Genomic DNA, 26397 nt, shown 5'->3' with positions numbered 1-26397 from the left:
GCAAAGTTGTGCCTGTTGTTTTTAGGGCTTAATCAGGAGCAATACATGAAACACTGGATAGAGTACGTGAATCTTCAAGTTAAGTAAGATTGATCAGAGGCAAACATCAACCAGGATAATTAACATATTCCTTTAAGATCCTAAATTGAAATTTTCATTCAGCCAACAAAACATGATATTGCAATTCCATTATGAATAAAAATAAGGTTTTCAAGATTATATATATATATATTATATATATATACATATATGTATATATGTATATGTATATATACATAATCTGCTAAAAAGCAATGTCTCCAGCATTTTGAAATATACAGGTCTGAAAGCCTGAGCTGAGGAAAGGGAAAATGTTAGTCAGGTTTCCCTGCTGAAGTTAACATTCACAAGCAAACAGCATGGATAATGAAAAGCATATTAGGCTCTTAAATGATTTTCATCTTAACAACCTAATGTGTTATTGTTAACCGAAGGAAATAAAATTATTTAACTCCACTGCTTTCCACTTCTTTAAATCACTAGTTAATTGGATTTTCTAGGTAATTGGCAAAAGGATAGTTCCAGTCTCTCTCTTTCTCTCTCTCATTACCCCATCTATGGCTTTTCAAATACTGCAGCAGTACTGCTTTGACTGAAAGTAAACATCTGATGCAAAGCTCCCTGAAGTCAGTATAAAGATTTCCACTAATTGTGGTGGGATTTGGATCAAGCCCTAAGTAAGCTGCATAAAATCTCTACCTTCATAACGGAGCACTGCAAGCAAGAGAAATAGTTGGATGGCCAGTGGTTAGGATTCCCATCCAATCTGCAAATAGTTTTCTTAATTGACGTCTACAGTCTTTGCTGTTTGCTTTTTTATTAGTAGTATTATTTTACTTTGTGACCCTCTGTTTTTGAGTCTTTGTGTATTACCAGTGTTACAGGACTTTCATTTTATGGTAGCACCCAGCAACCCCAAGATGAATTGTACTACATGAACACAAACTCCTCTCCACCACCTTTCCTCCGTTGGAAAATTTACCATGAAATTGAGCCTATTTCCTTCTTCTGAACCATCTTATATCATCAGTGACTTTCCACTCTGATCAGCATGATCCAAATCCACCTTACAATACCTCTCTGAAGAGTGACATGGATTGACTATGAAAATATACAAAGTAGTAGAATGGCATTTGGACACCCTGCACTAACTCAGAGCGTGCTGCCCAAAATTCTGTACTTCATTCACTTCAGAGGAGCACCTCACAGTGGAAAACAGATTGACTGGGTTTTCTATGCTAGTTCAGCTCTGATAGAGAAAAGAGTTTGGTTGGGAGAGTCCCTAGTGAAGTGGTACCCTTTTTCCCTGTGCAATTTACCCCGTCTCATTGTAGCATTCTACTTTTTTTTTTTAAAAAAAAGAGAAAGCCTATTTTTTAATGATCATATATCAGTAGACGCTGGACCACAGAAAGGATGCTACACAGACTATCTGAGCACAAGTCATTCTCAGTGCCACTGTATCAGGTTTCCTCCAGAGGCAGCTGTCAGAGTGCATCCTAGTCTACATTCGCCCACTTACTTGTGAAATCACTTTAAGATACAGCAGGATTCACAGTAAAACTCTCAGGAGACAGGCCTCCAAGCAGAATAATCAGTGTAGTGGTTGAAATTGCATCACTTTTCTGTCCCAACAGGGAATAAGAGAGAGCAAAAGAATTCACTGCCAGCACATTAACGGAGTGAAGAGGTAAGGAGGCCTGCCTTTAGCCTGCAGTAACAGCCCGCAGCTTCCCCAATTGATCTCTTAAAGTGCATGAGTGGTAAAATCATTCTGGAAGGACTCGGAATGGCAAAGAAATAGATTACACTATGTTTATGTTTGCAGTGGCTGGCAGATGATCTGCCACAGGTCCACCCACAGTCATTCCACGATCAATGAAAGACTATTTATGCTCAGAACTATTACTTGTTAGTGGTGAGCTCTTGTTGTGTGTCTCAGAACACATATAACATGAACACAATGTGGCACTCTATTAAGTACACATGTCAATCAAAGGACCTCAGCATCAGTGGAGACCTCTTTGTCAGCGACATTGCTCCCTGCCCTAGGTAGAGTCCTTTCATTAAAGCTGCTTACTATATGTTTGCTCATTCTGTATATCTTTTGGACTGGCTTTGTAGTCGGAAACAAAGGCAGGAAGGGAACCTACAAGTTTCATTGTCCCATATATGCCTTAAAGGCTTCACATTTTTCAGGTTCTTTTTGTCCCCAGAATGTTTCATCAAATACTTGGAAACAATGGGGGCTGACAGCCCTCCAGCTTAGAGTGAGCTCAAGTTCCTTTCCTCATCCCTTCACTTCCTACCTCCAGCCTTTGTTGGTGGGCTCAGCAGGGAGGCCAGAGGGGCTGAGACATCACCAGCTGGGTACCACAAGGACAAAAGTGCTCACCAGTCACCTCTGCTACATCTCTTCATTAGCTTCTCTGAAGATTTCAGCCTTTACAAACATACGATACTTTTCAGTCCAATTATTTTCAGGAAAACTTCTAAGGAAATATTCTACTTTTGCTCTTCACAGTTTCAGCTTGGAAATGGCAGAGGATTCACATCAGTGCTTTGCCGCATTAAAAACAGCCATGAAACTCTCTTCAGGATATGAAGTATCACGCGGGCAGCTGGGCACATAGCAATGTCAAGATGTACTCACACAACATGATGCAGTTCAAACTCAGAAATGAGGTTTTAATTTGCTGCAAAATTTAACACTATTAAACAGGAATTAAGACTGAGGCAATTAAAGTGCATTCAGAAAAGCTTGTAAAGCTCCTGCTTATGAGGTGGGAAGGGGTGAATTAACTTTAGGCAAACACCAGGGAGCTTTGAGACAATAAAAGAAAATAGCGGCACAGGAGAGAATATAAGAGATGCAGAATCTCTTCCTGCATAGGTAAACCCTCTTGACTACACAAGCCTCAAAGAAACATTTTGGAAATCATTCTACACAAATACAGCAATACTGAAATTCTGCTAGCCCGTAAGTCAGATGCAAAGGAGTAATTTTTTGACATTTCTGCAAAAGCTGCAGCTTGAGATGTTTTACTCCTTCACTTAAAAGATCATCTACAAGAACAGCCAGTGAAATAACTTTTGAGGGTTTGGATTTTTGTCTGAAGGGCTACTTTAAGAACCTACCGGTACATGTCTTTATTCATCTATTAGTATTCTTGTGAGAAATTATTGAAACATTTTTTGTTTAACTACCATTATTTTAAACCTCCTGTGTCCTGCAGACCGTAGCTCCTTAATACCTGTCTTAACATCTGGCTTTCCTTCCCTACCTTTCTACCCACTTTTGGCTTTGTACTCTCTGTTAGCTGCCACTCCTTGCCACTGTCTTTGTTGTTTTCCACAAACCTTAGATTTTTCTTCTCTTTCTTTCTTTTAATCATGTTCTTACACTCTTTTCACTGATCTTGATGTTCTAAATTTCCTAATCTTTTAAATCTAGGCGATGATTCCATACAAAAACAATGGAAGGCTTGCATCTTTGGCATGCTACTTCTTTACCACAAATAAATTAATTTCTCTTTTAGCTATGGGAATACGATTCCATTGTTGGTTATGGCAATGATTTTAAATGTTCTTGAAGATATTCAGATCTACTCTCTTCTGTGGCAAACGAATAGCTTTCATATGCTACCCTGTCAGTAAGCAATCCTCATGCAACATTATTTGTACATCTGTGTGGTACAGAGATCCAGAGGAATACTACTGGCAAATGATTAGGCCTCTAAAAGGCTAGAGAAGCCATCTTAGGTTGGTTTTAATAGTCAGAGGAGAGAGAGACCTTTAGAAGGCACTGCCAAAGATCTGAATTTACATAGAGTGATCCAGAGAAAATGCCCAAGACCACTATTAGCCTACTTAAGTTTGCAGGGATGAAATCAGGTCTTATGTCTTTCAGTCAACTCAGTGATGTCCAAAAACTGGGCCAGACACTCCTCATTTTTGTATTCTTTCTTCTCTATCCTTTAGTCCTAAAGATATGCCTGAAGTATATCTATATCTGTTTTATCTTAAGGGGCGTTACTGACTTCTGTGTTAACGTCTAAATACTCAGCACTGTGCTTTGTGCAAGATAACTTGCATAGCTAATCTAGTTCTTCCATAGCTTTATATTCTGCTGGATATAAATACATCACAGAAAGCGGCACAGGAGAATCCAAGGAAGAAAGCAGGATCTCACTGACAAATGCAAAACACTAGACCATAAAAAATTTAAAGCACCCTTCAGAAGGAAAGAGCTCTTACTGAGGGTCACTGAAATGAGGATGGGTACGGAGGGAAAGACATCAAGGCATACAGGCTCCGCATTACTGAAGGGACAGAGTTTCACTAAAGGAACAAATAGTAGAGAACTGGGAGACAGTACCAAGTCTCCACTGAAAAAGAAAGGCAGGCAGATGAAGTTTACTTTGTGGCAAGGGCATTTCAGGGCCAGGAGACCATTTTCCTCTCCTAGGTGTTCAGCCACCCGAGCCCAAGGTTAGCTCTCTGCTCTGGGGCAGCTGGCTAAATTTGGTTCAGACTGTGGTGAAGAAGGAACTGTTTAAGAGCTATAAGAAGCCTCTGCAGGCTTATAGTAATGTTTTGCTCAGAAGTTGCCTTTAAGTTGAGACTCCTGCCCTCAGTCCCTGTCTGTTTGTATTCTAAACCAGTATCCTTACCAGCCTCCAGGCTTTGCTTCTGTCTGTTGCAGAAATCACATGGCTCCATTTATTTGATGGGGGAAATTGCAGTTAATCAATTAGTCTAATTCTACCAATGCTGTAGCACAAATTGAACCCTTTGTTTTTCATTGTACATATGGTGAGAGTGCAGGTTAAAGGAGATGGAAAGTCTTTGCATTAATGAAAATGGAATACACTTCAGCCTGGCCTCCTCTCTAACAGCTTTTCTATTTCTCTGAAATCAATTCCTGTTTTCTCTTTGCAAAATAAGCTAAAATTCTGCAGCAAAACCTGCAATATAATAAATTTCCTTTATGGAATGCTGGTCTTTCTCTGGCTGAAAAGGTTTTCAGGCTAATAGATGGAGAATGCATTTCTCAAGCTAACATGATAGTGGCAAGTAGGTGCAGTGATAGCAGAATTCACTTAAAGGGACACTAAAAAGACCACGCTTCCTTTTAATTTGTGCACCCTGCAGTGTTTGCTTGGAAATCACCCAAAAAATTGACTTTTCACTAAGATTTCACAAATGAAAAATACCTGCATAATTTTTTATTGTTATTTTTCATAATTAAAATAAGTTTCGAATAGTGCTGTGCCCAGCGTCACGGAAAACAGATTGGTCAACTGATGCAGAGCAGCTCGCCATTTGCAGCCTTTCCCTCTGGGTAGCACTAGAGGCAGGAAAACCTGTCCAAGTCCCAACTCAAAGATAAAACTGTGATGTCCCTCAGTAACTCCGATAGTAACACCAGCAGAAGCATTCCATAAACAGATTCTGAAGATACAGCATGAAGTAAAGGAAGAAGTGTCCTTCTTCCTTCAATTAAAAAAAAAAAAAGAAAAAAAAAAGGCGTTCTTAAAGCAATACACACTGATTGTTAATGTCCTGTGACTGGCATGTCTTACAATGACAGTGTTTCTGTGGAAACATGGATTAAGCCTGTGGAGAACATAACTACCTCAGTCTGAGCCCAGGGAACTTTGTTCAAAATCTATAGACCCTGTATGATCTTCATGATTTAAATCCCTTGCTGTCACTTTCAAGTCACAGAGGGCTTGTTCGGATAGTTCCCTGGATCCCTCTAAATGAAGTTTCCTGAATGAGAAGAGCAGATACAAGGGTAGCAAAAAGAGGATTATTGTGCTCTAGTTTCACAGGACATGTCTTTCCATGACAACCAAACATTTCAAAATATCACAAATATTTTCCTCTCAGAGTAGGATGAACACTAGCAATTGCAAAAATGTTCAAGACTGAAAAGACATTTTCAAATGCTTTGGGGCTGCAGAAGAATGCTTATTCCAGCAATCACAAAAGGCATCATTTTAATTGCAACAGTTTTAAAAGATGCAAAGTTTTCTTCATTTTCTTAACAAAAGTAATTTAAAACCGGAAAATTGTGTTGTTTTTTTTTTAAAAAATCTAAACATGATACTGAAACTCATTTCAAAACTCTTTCCAAAACAACCGCTGGGTTAAGATAAGTGCTGATACCAGCCTTTTGCCCCAAGACTTGCTTCAGTAAATCAACAGATTTAGTGAAAAACAAGTTATTGCAAAAATCTGCCCAGCTATATTTCCTGTTACTGCATTCTGAAATAGGCTCAACTGCCATATAATTTGCTTTTAACCTTCCACTCTTAACCTATTTGAACTTGCCTTCATTTTCAAAATCCTAAACATTGACCTTCCTATAGGGATAGTTTCCTTTTCTGCTTTCTCACAGATACCTCCAGCACCTTTTCTAGCATCCCAACTTTATACTGAAAAAAAATCAATAAATGCAAGTATGCGCAGATGTAAATTCTCCAGCACTTCCTAAAAGGAAACTTTCTTCCTCTTTCTTTCTCATTATATAGCAAGTATAAAAATTCAAAGCTCCAGTTGCTCTTTCCCCTGAGGATTTTCATCCTATATCATTTAACTTTTCCTGACATCTTTCTTCCCTCCCTTTTATATTACAAATTTCCCCTAAGCAATGAGAACCTGTATTTGCATCTTTGACAGCAAAGGGGAGACTGACGGATGGAAGCAATGCTCTTTGAATAATGCAAGATGTTGTGACACTGACAGTAATAAGGAGTCCTAAATAATAGGTCCTTCTTGATACAATTTAAAAATCTGCAGCCTATTGTCTCAGCCACTAGCAAACCAGCTCATAACTAGTGCCTCAATAGTAAAGCTGAGTTCCATCCATCTTAGTGACAGCTGACAACAGGAGACTAATCTGTCTTAAAAATATTTCCCAGTCGCTTTTTTCTGTAATTAAATCAACACAGTGTTCAACCACACACAAGTGCAGGAAAAGGGCTCTCTGTTTTATAACATTTCAGAGTGAGGAACATGCTTAAGTTTTACTCATCACTGCCCTGGGGGAAGTCAGTGCCAATTAGGGTTGTCTACATCACCTAATCCCAGTCAAGACCCTGGTTTTTTTTGTATTTTCATTATTTTTTTCCAGTGTTGGCTGCAGATATTAACAAACAGGAAAGAGATGGTGACAGAATGGTAAAGCTTAGAAGCTTAAATCACCCACAGGCATAAAAGTATCTGAATCCTGTAGCACTGATACCACTGGCTGTGAATCTCATCCTCGGACTTTTATCTCAGAGTCTTTACTCAGTGTCTATCACTTATTTGGTACATTATTTGTCACATTAAAAAAAGTCTGAAGGGACTTGGAAGATGTTCAACAGGTGAAAAATTATTTAGTCTCAGTTGTACTTTTAATTATGCTTATAAATTGATACAACTTAGACCATTAGAGAGGTTTTATTAACTTGTATAGATTTTGAACTACAGGTTCAGTGACACAATTTGGTAATTAGTGTAGTCTTTCATTAATGGCTTTCTGGAAAATTCTGTCAGAATTAGAAAGAAAGAGGTAAAGATACAAAATCAACAAACTGTTTGAGAATATGGTTAACTTTGTATAGAGACTTTGGCCCTATAACAGGCAATGAGACTTACATATAGGCTAATAGTTACCTGTGCTCAGGTTCAGAGTTCTATGGAAGATTTTGTGTGTAATAAAAGTTTAAAACACAAAACCACCTACAGTGATCTAACAAGAAAACTTTGCAGAATTACAGCCGGGGAGAATACACCATATACTTTTACATATCTTTGGCTCAGTGTGGTCCTGGAATATCTGAGCCAGCATGCCCAGAATGCCTACAGATCAGACTTAAGCACATTATAGGCACCCATACTAAGCGGTACAAGTTACCGTGCAGCCATAGCAAAATGAAATTCAGCATGAGATTTGCTAAACCCTATACTCACTAAGCTACAGAGCATCTGATTAAAGCCTGCTTCCACGTCACTCTATAACATTGCCATTGACAGTGCAGATTGAAAGTTATAGCTGCATTTCTAATCCTGTCTTTGGCTGGTGTTGCCGAGAAAAACTGCATGCCACCTGCACTGAACAGATCCTTTCTGAGCCACAGCCATGGCTTCTATGGCCATACCTTTTCACATCAGTCTTATTAGCTGATGCACAAAGACTGACACAGCAGTGAAGACGTCATCTTAATATTATCTTCCGTTGAAAAGAAACAATATTACCAATTACAAATTTCTGTACTGTGGCTTCACGAACTTTCTCCATTGCAACTGTTTCCCTGATGCATTGCAAATTGTGGTAGGTAGAGATATGCAAAATAAATATAGCCAGCTGGCTAAAGCAGTTTTGCATTTTCAAAGGAATATGAAAAATATTCAAGTTTCCTTTTATTTCTAAGAAATTAGTGTGAATTAAAATACCAAGGGTATATTTTTCCTCCTATAGGAAACCAAACACCTACTTGGGATGTTAAAGTGGTATCTTTTCTTGAGTTTATGACAGAAGTGGAGATACAAGACTTATTTCAACTCTTAAGAGTTTGCCAAAATTGCCCGAAACTGTACCACATTCACTTTAAAACGACTCTGTGTATACATACTACACAATCTTGTGAATACAAGTGGGGAAAAACCTTAGAATAATAGGATTGAAGAAGGCAAATAGAGGCAAAATAAAACGTCATACAATTGTACTCCTGGGGAATATCTGCCTATGGTGCAGGAGTTTGCATGCCTTCATCTGAAATTGTAGAGAAGAAAGGTTCAGAAATAACCTTACAGCTGTCTTCTACTGTCTCTGCAGTGCTCGTTGGCAAAGATATGGCTCAATATAAAGTCATTCTCTTAGGAGAGGTCTGGACTTCTGACTTCTATTAATCATCTGTGTTGCGCCTAGAGATACCAGGCAAATTCTCCATGGGTTTTAAAAGATTCTTCAACATGGAGATCAAAGCAACTCTTCCTACTGATTGAAAGCCTCATTCCAAGGTCAAGGGAGAGCTGGCGACACATCTCTGTCTAACATGAGAGCAGATCACCATCTTCTTCTTGCCCTTGCCTTTCAGAAGCCCTGGAGATAAGTGACACTGTATGCCTAAGGTCATTCCAGCTTTCCTGTATTTATATGATATCTCAGTAAATTCTGCTATTCAAGTCTAATGGACTTACGAAACTGCCTTAGGAAACAAGGTAAAGTAAAAGCCTAAGTTTCCCCTTATACTACACATAAATGTTACAGCAGGGCTGATGAAAAAGGATCTGCACTGTCTTCTATTTATTCAGGTTTTTCCATAAACATCTGGCAGGCAGTGTCTTACTCCATCTGCCTGTCAAAGGGCAGCAACATCAGTATTGAAAATAATAAGAAATAACAGAAAAACAAATCTAAAAAATCTATAAAAATCCCAACTCTGACAGGATGAAAAAAAATATATCAAAGTGATAAGACCTTGCCATTTAAGAAAAATAGAAAACTTTGTTTTCCATTAAAAAACAGAGAAAAGACCTGTTTGCACATCTGTCTCTGATTTTTCCAATGTTTATTTATTTCTAATACTCACATCACACTCAAAGTGACCCTGACAGATGTTTGATAATGAATCTGCTTTGAAACTCATCCAAAGAAGCAAAATCTTTTCAGGGAATCCAGTGCTATAGCTCAAAGGGAATAAATTTAGATCAGCCTGGAGCCAGTTAATACAATTACACTTGTACAGTTCTTTACTTGGAACATTTACTAAGTGTTGCAAGACAATAAATGAACAAGAATTGGCTAACCATAACTTTAAATCCATCTCCTGCCTGCCTGTGAGGTACAGTGTAACATGATTTGCACCCTCTGAGGAGAGTGGAGATTTGTGAGAAAAGATTTGTAACTTTAAAGGGATACTTGTTTGAACTAAAATTTCAATTTCAAATTGCAACAGCTGCCTATGACTGAACATTCTAATTCGTCCACTGAGACACTTCTCTTTCTTTTCTATATTCACTTGATGAAATATCTCCCAGTTTTCTGTAAGGTTTATTCACCACCACCCCACCAGATATGAGGTCACACAGTGGATCCACTTGGAGGTTTGCCCACTTCCAAGCACTGAAGGAAATGCTACAGGGGTTTGGGAGGCCTCATATCTTCACCCCTTTGAGGCAACATGCTATCATCCTATTATGGAACTGCCTGAACAAGACCCAAACAAGGAAACAACAACAAAAAAAACCCCTTTAACGTTCATGAGTAGAAGACATGATTTTTTGTATTTATGGAACTTCTTTTTCATGTTAGAAGTCACATTCACGAAGCAGAAAATTCCTGGTCTGCTTTTGTCCCAGAGGAGAGAGAGGAAGAACTACATTTTACTTTTCTTAACATTAACGGTTTTGTAATTCACAATTCTAACTAGGCCTCAATCCCATCTGATAGGGACTTAACCAAAAGCACTGAGAAGCACTTCTCCCCACAGTCACGTTCATGTTACTGCAATGTCCAGACAGCCTTTGCATGCAAACTTCCCCACCTTACTAACAAGCACGACACAATCCTCCTCGTCTGGTATGGCAGCCAAAACCCATTTCTTGTCACTCCATATCAAAGAAAAAGCAGTATGGAATTAAATGTGGCTGCTGAGCTGGCTGGACTCTATGAGAGCGGAGACAGTCTTCCTTTGAGATCTTCAATGGAAAAGACAGGAGGAATTTAATCAGCTTTTCAACATATACTTCTGAAGTAACAGGACAGCATTTTGAATAGGATAATTTTATTTATAAAGACAGTGCAGTTTGCTGTGTTTGTTTAGAGTAAAACATTTTAGCTCAGCTCCAATAATGAGATTCCTCAGGGATTGCGCAAGAAGCATATACAATACACAGTAGAGCAGGCGCAATGGAATTGGAGTACAGATCTTTGGATGAGTTACCAGTTCTGCTTTGATAGCTGATAAGAGCCTAGCGGCATGTTGTATGTTTTTCTGACTACATGTGTTTGGAACTTGAAAGCCTGAGATTAGCAAGCAGGTAGGGCAATAGTTAGATACAGAAGAACAGTGTTTGTAGAGCAATTTGGAATTCAGGAAATATATTTATAACCGATTATACATTCTCCTAAAGAATCATCCTTCTCGCACTATTTTACTATCCGTATTTTAACCTCTCAGCAATTTTCTGACGCCCTAGAACTCAAGGAGATTGTCAGAGCAATAATGGCAACCTGGGAAGAAGCTTACTTTTTTCACAAAACTGTTTTGAGGGTAGGCTAAAGGCCATCAATGTGCCTTTTGATGAAGGTCAGAGTAGGCAGCTCCCTTCTGGTAGAGAATAAAATTCTTAGGAAGAATAGAAAGGAGATTCTCAGTGGGGAAGGTCTGACAATTGGAGGATCCATTGGTTACATGGTTTGGAATTATTTTAAACAGTTTGTGTTACCTGGTACCTGACCAGCCAAAATGACTGCATGACAGGCTGGTTTTATCCATCTCTCAGGATTATTGATAAGGAGGTGATAACAAAGCCATATACCACAGGAAAAATAAACAACACATAATTTGTCTAAAATATGTAGCACTAGGAGAGGAGGAAGGGTGTTACATTATACACCAGACATCATGCCTGAAGGAGCAAGGTTTATAAAAATTTTAATGCCTTCATTTCATAATTTGTTTTGATTCAATCTCTGAATCTGTATACCGCATGAAAAGGCACAGGACACCACGTAAATTCTTAAAATAACAGAAAACCAAGTTTCAGACAAGCCATCTACCCCCTTTTGACAAGAGATGTGTGATTAATAAAATATTTAATTAGTGGCTGAAAAAAAAAAGAAAAAAATTGTTAAAATGAAAGAGTATTACTGAAAAATTTTGGTTAAACAGAAAGTCAAAAGGTTTTCATTACATATTCAGTTAAGAATTTTGTTTACCCTTAAAAAGGAAAAATAAATTACACTTGAATTCCAGGATTAAAAGAATGAAAATACATGAAAGAGAATTTCAAATAAATAAAAATTCTTTTTCAAAGCATTGAGACATACTGAAATTGTCACCGTTTCTTCTTTCTGGTATGATACACTCAATAAAACCTACAGAAGTTCATAATGCTTCATATATTCTAGAATCTGTTCTTTTAGGGGAAAAAAAAAACCAAACTCTTCTTTCTTATTCTAATTTGTATTATGTGGCTTAAGAAAAAATGTAGACAGAGCTTAAAAAAAAGGGGGAAAAAAAAAAAAGAAGGAAAATAAAGACTACTAGATCAGCTTGTACTTCACTTTTAGGTTCCCTTTCCTTTGTTGGTGTCATGGACACTGGGGTTGAGTGCAGCCTTACCAGTTTGGCGACAACACCAGGCTGGGTGGTGTCGTCGACACGCTGGAGGGAAGGGATGCCATCCAGAGGGACCTGGACAGGCGTGAGAGGTGGGCCCATGTGAACCTCATGGAGTTCAACAAGGCCAAGCACAAGGTCCTGCACATGGTCGGGGCAATCCCAAGCACAAATCCAGGCTGGTTGGGGAATGGATTGAGAGCAGCCCAGAGGAGAAGGACTTGGGGGTGTTGGTTGATGAGAAGCTCAATATGACCCGGCAATGTGCACTTGCAGCCCAGAAAGCCAGCCAGATCCTGGGCTGCATCAAAAGTAGGGTGGCCAGTAGGCTGAGGGAGCTGATTCTCCCTCTCTGCTCCGCTCTTGTGAGACGCCCCCCCTCTGCAGTGCTGTCTCCAGCTCTGGGGCCCCCAACATAAGAAGGACATGGACCTGTTGGAGTGGGTCCAGAGGAGACCACAAAGATGCTCAGAGGGCTGAAGAATCTCTCCTATGCAGACAGGTTGGGAGAGCTGGGGTGGTTCAGCCTGGGGAAGAGAAGTTTCCAGGGAGACTTTATAGCGGCCTTTCAATACTTAATGGGGGGATTATAAGAAAGATGGGGACAGACTTTTTAGTAGGACCTGAAGTGATAGGACAAGGGGCAATGGTTTTAAAGTGAAAGAGGGCAGATTCAGATTATCTATTAGGAAGAAATTCTTTACTGTAAGGGTGAGGCACTGGCACAGTTGCCCAGAGCAGCTGTGGATGCCCCATCCCTGGCAGTGTCCCAGGCCAGGCTGGACGGGGCTGGGGGCAACCTGGGCTGGTGGGAGGGGTCCCGGCCCGTAGCAGGGGGTGGAACTAGACGATCTTTAATGTTTCCTTCCAACCAAAACCATTTTATGGTTCTATGAATCTATGATTCTTTCTCCACCTCTTCCTCAGCCTTCATACAGACAAATATCTTACATTGATACTGACAGGCCAGACAAATTCACTTAATTTCCGAACCAATGACAATAATAAGGCCAGTCAATTATGAATGATAATAAAGTGGTTTAGTTCAAAATGCCATAGAGATACAGTTGTTTCGTGTAATACAAATATGTAATACCAATATATAAATTCTAGATCAAAATATTTTCTTTCAGTTTTGAATCTACAAGAAAACATTGCCCTAGGTCATAGGCAGTGATTATTTTATACAATATTTTAAACAGTTTTAGATAAAACCATAGTTCAGAACGATATGCATCAGGTTTCTTCTGTGGAAAAGGAGTTGGTTGCCACTGAAAGATTTATGGTATTTGTTGTATTTATCAAGGGCAATCAGGCTATCGACCTTAGGTTTCTTAATTTTCTAAAACTGAAGCCACACCTAAAGCTGGACTCAGGGTCAAAGTAGTCTAGCTCTTCTGTCCATCAGTATTTTGTCCTAAAATGGCGTGCAGTTTCTGAAAACATTATTACCAAGCCCTCTAAAAAATCATAATGCTTATTTATGGTGCAAACCTACTGGCATTTTCACTCAACACTGCTGCTCCCCTAGCCCAATTACTTGCTACTTTTCCTTATTACTGTTCTCTCATCGGTAACCATTTCGCTGTCATTTTGTACTTGCAGTTCACTAGCAATCAATACTCCCTGTCAGAACTCAGTTAAGTCATCTGGTGGAAAAGCCACGTCCCTCAGCAGCTTCAGGGAAGAAGCAATGCTCTATGAAGTCCTACATTGTTCTCACCAGAACTAAAACCAGGGCTTCAACTCATTTTTAAATCTCAGAGTTTTAAATCAAGAAGAACTCTGTGTTCTAACTAGCATACAAACATCTGGCCATTCAGCTTTTCTTCATTTCCCACTGGTTTAAATAAAGACAAATAAACGAAAGCTGTGGTTCTGACCATGCCACACCATTCAGAACGGGTTCCACGGACAGGAGGAGCAGGGGCAGATGGGTGCTTTCTCTGGCTCGCAGGGGAACATCCAAGATGGGATTGAGCACCCAATTGTGCCCAGGCACAGGCCTGACAGCATCAGCATCCCCACTGACACTCGGAACAGTATCTGTGTGGCTTTGACCACAGGCAGACACTTTTGTCTCTGCAAGATGTGTAGACATTTCTCCAGATGTATGATAACACCTGATCCTATAGTAGAGCTACATTGTTGGTTGAGTCTAGACATTGCTAGAGGCACAGAAAAAAAAGGAAACAAAACCAGATTATTTTAAAAGATATGACTGCTGCCAGAGAATAAGGATCCCTCTCTTGGAGAATATTTTCAAAGGGAGATTCAGGAAAGTAAGTCAGCTTTGTCTGACAAAAGTCAAACTGCAGGCAGCATGTGACAGACAGGAGTATGAGCAGGTAGGGTGGCCAGCCTGCCTTTAAGAGGTTGTATTCTATTTCTTTCACTGATTCTGTAGGTACCTTTCTGTTCCCTATTTCAAGAGACATCCATTATTACGTTCCCTGAGTAAAAGGAAAGCTGCGTCAATCAGTCAAACAAGTAATGTAACTGTTGATTAAATCTTGTTCTCAGTGTACGTTTCAGCCAAGAGAACCCTTTCTTCTATTAAAAAAAATTAAAAATAAATAGCAGTAGTTGGCATTTATACAACAGCTTTAAAACCAAAACTTCCTAATCATTTTACAAACTTCAGATGATATGACTCAAACCAATAACAAAATGCAAAAAGAATCAATCAGTCCTTCCCAAAGGAACTGCAACTAAGATTACACTATATATGTTTACTATCTATATGATGATTTTCTTAACATCTAAAGGAAAATTCATCCATTGTATTTATTAGGAAATAAATATCATCCGTATCAGCTATAACACCAGCATCTCTTGGTCTGCTGTGAGTACAGAAAAGAAAGGATCATCCTGATCTAAACTTGATTCTTGACTGATGGATTCTGAATTTTGTTTAGATACATCCAAGACACATATTGATTGGTTTTATGCTAGTTGATCAAGTCAAGGCTCACTCCCCAAAGGGAAGAAAGAACTTTTCAGATGGGTAGCTTAAAAAATGTTAAGACATTCCTGAGGATAGAAACAGTTACAATGTATATGTAACTATAGGTGGTGATTACAGCAGAAAGAGCAAAAATGTAACATTTTTACCTATAGCCATTCATATAGTTCACTTGGTTGTGACAGAAAATGAAAGTGTTTTTTTCATTATTTCCCCATAGCTAAGTTCATAGTAGATAAAAGTTTTGTGTTTTGTAAATCATGTATCAGCTTCTTTTTTGAGTCAGAAAATAATTAGCAGGGAAATAAGACTTTGCAATTGTTCTCTCTACATCTCCCTTCTGTAGGCCTTGGAAAGTGGTTTTTCTACAACTTGCACCATGATAGCAGAGAGGTTAATATTCCTCCCGTAGAAAAAGCTGCTGCGTGACTTTTACAGCTGTATGTTCTGTCTGGCCATTTAGCTCATCAGACAATATATGCAATGCAATATATGCCAGTCCATCAGCACAAATGCAAGCCAAAAATCAGGGTTTTTTTTTCCCTAACACTTATCCCTATCTATTGCTTGTAGGGGGATTTTGACAGCACTGGGAAAGGGGCAAGGAAGAAACTGAGAGTGTTGTGGTGAGGGACTGTGTAGGACATAGAACGCAAATCCTTCTGACTTTCAATTTCATTAATTTCACTGTCCATAAAACAGTTTGCACTCTGCAGCCACTAATACTTGAAAACCATGCAAATACCAACATTATCTGATTGAACTCATTTCAGCTTATGTTCAAAAAAGCACTGTGAGTTTATAGGAATAAAGCATAAAAATTATACTACTCTCAAACAGTTCGATCCATCATTATTTGCAGCAGATATTATTAATTTCCATTTTGGAATATAGTCTTCTATGTACAAATGAATCAAGTATGACAATAAAAAGGTAAATTTCCTCACTCAAATACTGCATAATAGAGAAATATATGATACAAAAGAGGTCATCATTTGATTTTAAAGGCTGTAAATGAAATGTTTTCCAGCACTTCTCTTCATTTGTCAAAACAGTTTCAGAGTTACAAGAATTTCATTATGTCAGCACTTAATTCATGAAAATGCTGACGCTTGGCCATGCAGGATAATTATATAGTGATCTTGTTTTGAGACTATCTTGATATGTTTGCTAGCTAACAGAAACTATTTTTACACTAATTTTTAAGATTTTTAAGTATGAAAATGATAGGGAAAGACTAGCATTTTTAGTGACTGAATACTTGTTATATTTCTCACAACACATATTTTCTTTTTCTGAAACAGTCAGAATTACAAAATCTGATCTTGACACAGACTGCAAAAGCCTGTTAAATATTGGGTGTCTGCAGATTAGACATGAAATTGTGACTAATTTAGAGTGCACACATAAAAGTTTTGCAAACAGATTAAAAAAAAAAAGATGTAGTAAAATAGGAAAAAGATGTAGTAAAATAGCATAACGGGAGTATTTTTAAACATTTCACTGCAATTAATTATAAATTTCCATTTGAGAGGAACTGGAGGACACATAGCAGAAAATACATGCCAGGGTTGGGACAGTGGTTTTTCCAGAAAGATTCTTCACGTAGAGTGTGGTTTTATAATTCCATTTGAGAAAGTTGTTCACTACATGAACAGTAGAAGGGGAGTTACAGCACTTTGTGTCAATGATGCATGGTCTACATCTAGATTTCACTTGTGTAACCCTTTTGGGAAAATTTGGCTGTTTGTGCTGAACTTCCAAGAAAAAACAAAAACAAAAAAAAAAAAAAACAGCTCTGATTTCAACTGCACACACTACACTATTTTGGATGCTTCCAAAATAGTAGTAATAGTAGTGGTAGTAGTACTCCTAGTAGCAACATATTCGCTGGTACTGGATAATAGGATGCTAAACAAGGCTATTCAAAGTCACAGTAGGCAACATGTTTAATACACAACACTGAACAAGACAAGGTGATCCTAGAAGTTAGGTTGCTTAACCACTATCTCATCTAGTGTGTAAACTTATAAAATTTTAAAGCCAGCATGAGACAGTCAACCTTATATTTTCCCTGTATAAAGAGGACCCATCTGCTCTGAATCAATAGTTACTTCTACTTTATGGTTTAAAAAACCCCAAAACAACAATGAACATGGGTAAGAACTCTTGGAAAAACTGCAGCACATCTGAGAAAAAGAAAAAAAAGAAAAAAAAGAACACCCACACACAAAACCTCCCACTTTTTTCTGAACTTGCAGTTTCTAGGTACAAACAACATGGACTGTCATGGAATCACAGTCATAAAATGGTTTGGACTGGAAGGGATCTTAAAGCTCATCTAGTTCCAATCCCCTGCCATGGGCAGGTGCACTTTCCACTAGATCAAGTTGCTCCCGGCCCCGTCCAGCCTGGCCTGGGACACTGCCAGGGATGGAGCATCCACAGCTGCCCTGGGCAACCTGTGCCAGTGCCTCACAATCACAGTAAACAATTTCTTCTTAATATCTAATCTGAATCTACCCTCTTTCAGTTTAAAGCCATCACTCCTTGTACTGAATGCAGCACTGCAGAGGGGGGCGTCTCACAAGAGCGGAGCAGAGAGGGAGAATCAGCTCCCTCAGCCTACTGGCCACCCTGCTTTTGATGCAGCCCAGGATCTGGCTGGCTTTCTGGGCTGCAAGTGCACATTGCCGGGTCATATTGAGCTTCTCATCAACCAACACCCCCAAGTCCTTCTCCTCTGGGCTGCTCTCAATCCATTCCCCAACCAGCCTGGATTTGTGCTTGGGATTGCCCCGACCATGTGCAGGACCTTGTGCTTGGCCTTGTTGAACTCCATGAGGTTCACATGGGCCCACCTCTCACGCCTGTCCAGGTCCCTCTGGATGGCATCCCTCCCCTCCAGCGTGTCGACGACACCACCCAGCCTGGTGTTGTCGCCAAACTGGTAAGGCTGCACTCAACCCCAGTGTCCATGACACCAACAAAGATGTTAAATGGCACCAGTCCCGCTACGGTCCCCTGAGGAACACTACTCATTACTGGTCTATACTTAGACATTCAGCCATTGACTGCAAGTCTTTGAGTGTGACCATCCAGCCAATTCCTTATCCACCAAGTGGTCAATCCATCACATCCACATCTTTCCAATTTAGAGACAAGGATGTCATGTGGGACAGTGTCAAATGTTTTGCACAAGTCCAGGTAGATGACATCAATTGCTCTTTCCTTATCCACCAACGCTGTAACCCCACCACAGAAGGCCACCAAATCTGTCAGGCACAATTTGCGCTTGGTGAAGCCATGTTGGCCATCACCAATCACCTCCTTATTTTCCATGTGCCCTAGCATCGTTTCCAGAACAATAGCTCTTATGAAAGCTTCAGTAAGTGTAAGAAGGAAAGTCCTACCTTTGAAAACACAATATTAAATAGATTTTTTCCAGAACATCATCATTCAGTAATCTTTTCAATGCTGCTACATTTCAGCACAGGAAAGTTTAGTAGATAGAAAAATCCTTCAAACATGTATCTGTGGTTTTTATTTGGTTTGCAAAGCTGCTTGAGATATTTCAACAACAAAAATACTTCAATGACCTTAGAAACCACTTCTGTTTTTATTTTTTTTACATTTGGGGTTTCTTTATGTTAAAAATTAAAACCAGTCTTCAAAATGTGTGCAGAATGCATTCCTAGCTTTTCACCAGTAGATTATTTTTTTTTAATGGTATGAAGATCTTATGGCTACTTCTCTTTCTGGGAAAAAGTTATTCTTACAGACCACTTCCAGGAAAATATGAAATCATCTGTCCCTGTCTACAAAGTCACCTAAGTGAGAACTCCATGGCTCCCAGATCAGTACTCGGTCTCCCTCTAGATCATACTGTAATATGGCTTGCTGGGTCAGTGCATGTCCCAGGTAAACGTCTCTTGCATTTTACAGCATCATATGTCAATTAGTTGAGCAGCGATATACCTGTCTCAGAAACTTTTCCGGTTTATACCCAATTGCTCCTAAAACTTAACAGAGATAACAACACTGCAAAACCCCCAACTGGCATCAGGACTTTGGGTTTGAAACTTAAGATTTGGCTTTATCCTTTCCTGTTTCAGGTGCGATCTGGATATTCATATTTTCCTCTCAGTGTGCTTTTTCCATGCACCACCACCCTGAATTTGACCTGCATGCTCTTCTAATCTTAAACACTCATGATGAAACTCCTTCAGAATACTTCTGGTTTAACCTGCTATGCCATTTCAGCCAGTCTGTACATGGTAGTGATTAATGGAGAAAGATTGGAAATTGCAAGTTCATCATTTGTGATTATATTTTCAGCAGTGAAAGCCCAGCGTGCCCTCCTCTGGCCTCTGTCACCTAACGTGTTAAAAGCCACTGGATGTGCCCTATTTGCAAACTGAAAACACTGCTTGCATTAATGAACACTGAGGTCTGTATGTAAAGCTGTACATTTAGTACATTTAGGGGCTTTAATGCCTTTAAAACACTGGGAGCTCTGGAGGCTGCTAGCTTCTGTCCATCTCCTACCACCCCAACAACATGCCCAGTGGTACTGCATCTGGGCTATTCAGACCATGGCGATTTGATGAAGACTGTCAGAGGAAACTCAGTTATTAACAAGATCACGTTTCCTCTGCCAGAGACATCCCAATATCATGACCAACAGCACTGCTGAGGAACTGCTTTGCGCATCATCGAAGAACACTGTCAAAAAGCAGTTGGATTTATATTTAAGCCTCAAGATCCAGGAAGATGTCCTGAGCAGATAAATCTTTAGAAAACCTGCCTTTTCCTTCCCAGCAGATGGGGGAAACAATAGGAGTCAGTTCAGCAACTGAGTTACACAACAGTGAACAGACACGCGAAGTGTAAAAAGAAAATAAAGTTTTAGAACAAACACTGTCTCTAAATGAAACACAAATTTAATTAAATAAATTAAGGAGCTGTTAGAGCCAGATATAGTCTGTGTGTGAAGGTGGAAGGCACAGTGGGCAGGGTAGGGAGAGAGAAAGAAACAAAGAGTAGGAAAAGATTCTTTGTGAAATATATAAACACCTTCACATGGTCATATGCACTGTCTGAAGTTTTTGTTTTTCTTGCTCCACTGCACTGATGAATTTTGACAGGATATTTTGTTCTGCCTCCAGGGTTTTTAGGGAAAAGGGGCTCATAGGTTATTACTGTTCCAGTGAAGAGTTTTGACTGAAATGTTTTGGCTCATTTGCTTGAGCTATGCATTAGCCAGATGGTTTGATGCATGTACCATGCCACCCTGTTTGATCCTGCTGTTGGACTTTAGCTCCTGTTCCACTGTCAAAGGGAACGATTATTATGAATGTTTTCATTAATATTCACACTGAAGAGTGATCTGACTGCCACTTCACTCATACTGCAGGTTAAGTGAAGGTGCCCTGTCAAAACAGAGAAAAGTTTTTAGGCCTTCTAATGCAAACCAGCCTGAGAGAGGGCTTCAGCAGAACATTAGATTCCAGTACTCAGGGTTTCCATCTTCTCTGACACAGATTTACTATGTTGTAGTGGGTCTGGGGGCCCGGTGCTGTTGTGGGGTGAGGGTGTGCCGTGCGCGGCGCTGCCCGGAGCTGCCCCGTGCCCCAGGAGCCCAGGCCAGCGGCTCCCAGCCGGGGCCAGCGCTGGCCACGGCCCAGCCCGGCAGCCGCGGGGGCAGCCGCGGGGGGCGGCTCTGAGGAGGGGACAAGTGCCCGTGCGACGGCCATGGCGGGCGGAGCGAGGGGGGGCGGCTGTGCGGGCCCCGGCCCGCGGGCCCCGGGGCCGGGCGCTGTGAGGAGCCCCGGCCCTGCGCGGGAAGGGGCGGCGGGGGCGGCCCGGCGGGGACTGCCCGCAGCCCCGGCCCGGCCCGGCGCCCCGCGGGGCGGGGAAGGCGGTTTCCGAGCCGGCCGTAGCTCCCCCGGCCCCGCCGCCACGGCAGCGGCACCAACTGCGGCTGATTCCCCCGGTGCGGCCCGTGCGGCGGGCGGGGGTCACTGCTGAGCGCCCCCGGCCCCGGGCTCGGCCCCCGGCCTGGCGGGACATTCCCCGCCCGGCTGAGGGGGCAGCGGCCGAGGGGGCAGCCGCCGCCCCGCCACGGCAGCCCACCACATGCCAAAACCTTTTCTTTGTTACTAAATAAGGAGAATAATATCTGAGTCTTTCAGAAGGGAGGAAAAAAAAATTATCTGACAAGGTTTTGTGATAAAATACTTGCACAAAATCTTATAAAACTGTTAACTTACTAGCAACATGACTAACTTTGACGCAGCACTTAAAATCCCTGCTCATGGACAGGACCTCAGTATGTGATACATCACATAAACCAAAAATTCCCTGCGAATGGCTGTGGCCAAAGGAGAGGGGAAAGGAGCAGAGGAGGCTGGAGCCCGCTGCCCACCCAGCCCTGAGGGAGGGAACCAAGCGGCAGGACACCCTGCGGCAGGGCGGGCAGCTCTCCACAGGTGCCCGGCCACCTCAGGGAAAGAGATCTGCTGGGTGCCGCCAACTTGAGAGAAAAGATGAGGCCACGAATCGAAATTTTGAGAACATAGTTTTAAACACTGTGGAAATTAGGATTATGCAAGCATCTTAAGTATCTGCTGTATTTCTTAACCGCTCATTTCCACTATCCACTGATTAATAACATCAACCTACACTAACTCCAAATTGATGATATGCTAACATATTTTTTTCATATTAGCAATACTATGTTCCATTCTCAAAATGGCTTTCCAGGATGACTTATTTCTGCTAAAGAACACATTGAACAATCCAGACTATACTATGACTGGTCTCAGTGGAGTATGTTACTGGTGTATGAAGCTCCTGAGAGAGAAGACTGCCTCTGTCAGCCCACAAAACGCAGCATTTAAAAATTCCCCCACTGTATTAAATTTGCTGAATTCCTGTGACACTGAATTCTAGGGGTTGACCACGAACCAAGGAAAAGAAGTGATGAGAAGGGAGGTCAAACTCTTAAGAAACTTTCCCACCATGACTGAAAGGGAAAAGAATTATGATTTTGGTAAAGGATCTACAACTTGTGTAGCCTCTATTTGGCTTCTGTACAGGAATGATGTCCTTCTTGAATTTTACTATTAATCTCAGCAGAAAAAAACCCTATTCTTTCTTGCTGTGTGAGACAGGATGCCAGATTCATACTTATGGCATAGTCCCCAAGTGCAATATAAATTAACCTTTAGTTTTTTCTCATGTAGCTGTGTATTATATATCCACAATGCATTAGTTTCTGTTTACTGTAGACACAGCTACAACAATGGAACAGATCCATGAACCTGCTATGTGCCAACAGATATAAAAAAAGCAGTGTCACTTTGAGCAATTATCAGCAAATTTGTGTTTATCCCAAGATCAACAAAAATCCATCTGGCAGAAAGTATACTATCTTATTAGACAGAAGTTGCTGCAGTAAAACTAGCTTGTCTTTGAAATAACACCTTGCATAAGTACCTGGTGAAGTACCAGGAAGGTAACACCCTGAAAAGGATCTAGCTCTGGACAAGAACTTAAGCATGCAAGTGTAAATACCATAAAGATGCCAAAACTCAAAATATACCTTCAAATACTCAATTCAATTGCAGCCTGACAGAATAAATGACTGCTACAGATAGGCCAAGAACTTTTTCGTAAGTGGTCTGCCCTGTGTCTTGGTAATTGCCACAGCTTCTCCGGGCTGGCAGAACAAGCTGTGTTCTGATCCCTCAGCCACTGTCATTTCCACAGTGACATATAACTGCAAGGTGACCTCCATTGACCTAAACTAATAAACTGAACTGTCAGATGTACACATGAGGCTGACACACATATATTCTTCTGCTCCATTTTTTTCTGGCCAGGACGGACTGAAAGCTGAAGGCAGCAAATTGTTCATACCAGTTTAACAGATTGAGTCTTGGTCAACTCCTTAGTCCATACAGTCTTAGACAACTTGGTGCTGAACTCCCGTTTAAGCCCCTTTGGAAGTCACAAAGTAAACATTTCCCTGAGTCTCCTCCCTAAGAAAATCCTCCACTCTTTTTGTTCTCTCCCAGCCCACCTCTCAGAAAACAGTGGTCAAAGCAGATCCTATGCAGGAGTTTGCATGGAGGGGGGTGGGGGTGGGGAGGGATGTGAAGACCACAGTAAGGTCACAGCAGACCTTCTCAAATGCAAGAACATGGTCCCTGAGGACACATGATGTTTTTCTATACCTTCTATTTTCTGTTGGCTGGTCTAGGAAGCCCTTTACTCAAAGCTGTTTGATGTTTGGTTAACAATTTTCCCACATATATTATAAAAGAAACTGAACTAGTGCTGAACAATCATGAACCTTACAGTCAAAATGTGACTTTGAGCCTTGGATACTTAGGATTTTGCCTGTCCTGAAAAATTAGTTTCACTGAGTAGTAAGTGTTTGTAAAAATAAATTCTTCTACCAATAAAGTATATAGAATTTTAAAGCTTCAACGGTGTTTGAGCAATCCTGAATTCTGACAGTCTTAAAATGGCTTTGTTTTTAATATGAAAAATACAATAGGTAGTGATTTCTATAACAGAATTTAAAATGGGCCTGTTTGTTTGAGTTTGTAGGGACTTGGACAGGGAGGTTCTTGTGTTTGTTTGTTTGTTTGTTTTTTTCTAATGAGAGAGCTGACAGGGTTGGATTGTAATTAGAGAAAAATAGCAGACAGAAGACTCCTCCTTGGAGATATTTGCAGTTTGGAACATGCTACAGAAGTTCATGTTTATTCATATAGTTTACAGGGGTAGCCCTTGCTTCAAAAGGCTGTGTCATTATTTTAGTTCAAGCCTTAGATATTTTAGGACATGTCTAGAGTTTGAGTCAGCCAGATTGTGTCAGACACAGGTTGGTAAAAACACAGTATATTGTTCTCAGAAAGTTTTTCTTGACATTAAGCCAAAATTTTGCCATAGTTCCCGCCCATTACTCTTTGATGATTACCTCCTTCAAAATTACATTAAGTGACAACGACACATTAGCTATAAAAAGCAGGCACAGTTTTTAAACAGCTGGGTTCCTAGAGCAAGATAAGAAGGCAGAAAGAGACTCTGCTAGGTCTACCTCTACCAGAGACACAGCCAGCACAAAGCCAGCAAAGAGCTGAACGTGTAGCGATGAGAGGTGAGTTCAATGTCAATGGCTCATTCAGTCTTTTTGCCTCTCTGCCAATGCTTCCAGCAAGTGCCCAATTAGCAGTGACAGCAGTGGTGGTGTTTATGAGAAACTAGCCTGAGACTGTCATTTCTTTAAATTTGAAACTGCAGAGCAGACACAGGGTGGTAAAGCTTTTAAGTCCCTATTGACATGCACCAGAATCTGACCTTGAACTGGTGCCTTAGAGGTGAAAGTCTTCATTTGCGAAGTCAGTTTGTCTCCCATGGAGTGAACTTGTAATGCACTTCTCATTCCAGCTTACTTTATTTCTCTTGAGACAGAGGCAGCCCTCCCCTGTGCAACAGCTAGAACAGCACCACCCTAATTCCCTCCCTCACCAAAGAAAATTGAGGTTTTGTAGTCACTCCGGTCTATGGTGAACAAATGAGTTGGTGCATCCAGCACTGATAAGTGAACAGTACAAGGATTGCAACAAACACAAGTGTAAAGTTCTGAGTTTTAAACGCAATGGGTTGTCACAGGAGGAATTACCCAGAGCTGATAATGAATGTGGTATTTCAGGAAACTACATTCAAACGTTAGTAAAAGGGATATGAAAGAGAGAGGAGAAAAAAGAACAATATGCATGGAAGACTTTGGAAAGGCTGAAGCAAACACAAAAATCAGAAATTACTGGAATGTCCCCCTAAAAGACTGTCTGCTAATCTGTTGGCATGTCTTGCCTGTTGTAAACGTCAGCATGTGCTGATGGGCTATTCAGTAAATACCAGTGCATTAATTTTAAGCACATGGGCTAAAATGCGACCATAGTTCTTGGTTGTCAAATGTCTTAGAAATGTCTTTCAAAGTTTGAATCCCACTGCCTTAGAATTGAAGAAAAGATCTGACTCCCCTGTGACGTCTGAACACCCAGCGTGAAGGTTTTTGATGTATCTCAGTATGAGAATTCAGGGTTTGATTCTTTATTGGGGAGTTTGCTGCTTTGAACACCTGAGCAAATTATTGGTATTTGCATCTCCTTTTTCTTCCTCTTTTCTAATGTTTCTACTACTGTCTGCTGTAATAAGATGAATCCAGGAACAGACATGGTAAAGCCTTTCTTCCCTAAGTGTAGAGAGCCAGTCCCTTTTGTTATTAAAGGCATACAGCCTTCTGAACTGACGTTAATGGCTGCTTCATAATCTCTTTCCACAGGTGTAAAAGACAAAGCAGATTACAAAATGCTGGGGAACAGGACTTGCACAGTGGGCCTGAATTGTGGACCCAAGGCTATTATTTTTATTTTTCTCCTTTTCCTAGCTTAGCTATGTGGCAGACAGCCACTTAGCCATCTACAGGCTTATTCCTTTCCAGCTCCTGATCTCCTGATAATAAAGGACATGTCGAGAGGTGACATTGCTGAGCTACTGCCAGCCAAGGCTGGCATAATGGTGCCTTTCCGAGCTAACATGTATCAGAGCAACCCACAAAGATAATCTCACATATTCTGGGATTAAGATAGCCTTGGAGATTAGACCATCACAAATATTATAAAAATATTTTTGACAGCTCTGCCACTGTTCAAAATTCTGTGTTTAATTGAGCAACATTTTGCAAGGCTAAAGACTTGTGCCTTGCACTTGGAGACCCATGAAACTTTGAATTAAGAGAACTAAGCACCCATAATAAAACCCCTCCTTATCTTTTTCCTGTTTTTTAATATGAAATTGCTGGAAAGTAAAGCGTAATAGGGGCAAGATAGGTGCTGCACACTTCTGTGCCTCATTCATCTGTACCTGGGTGGTTGTATCTCCTATCTGCGAGGCCCTGAAGGCTTGGGTCCCACTATAAGTTTTCTCTGCTGTTTCACTAAGCTCAGTTTGAAAGGTCCAGCTGTGTTGTCTTCC

The sequence above is a fragment of the Falco rusticolus genome, chromosome 7, assembly GCF_015220075.1.
Source record: "Falco rusticolus isolate bFalRus1 chromosome 7, bFalRus1.pri, whole genome shotgun sequence".
NCBI lineage: Eukaryota > Metazoa > Chordata > Aves > Falconiformes > Falconidae > Falco > Falco rusticolus.
Note: the sequence above shows the minus strand (reverse complement) of the source record.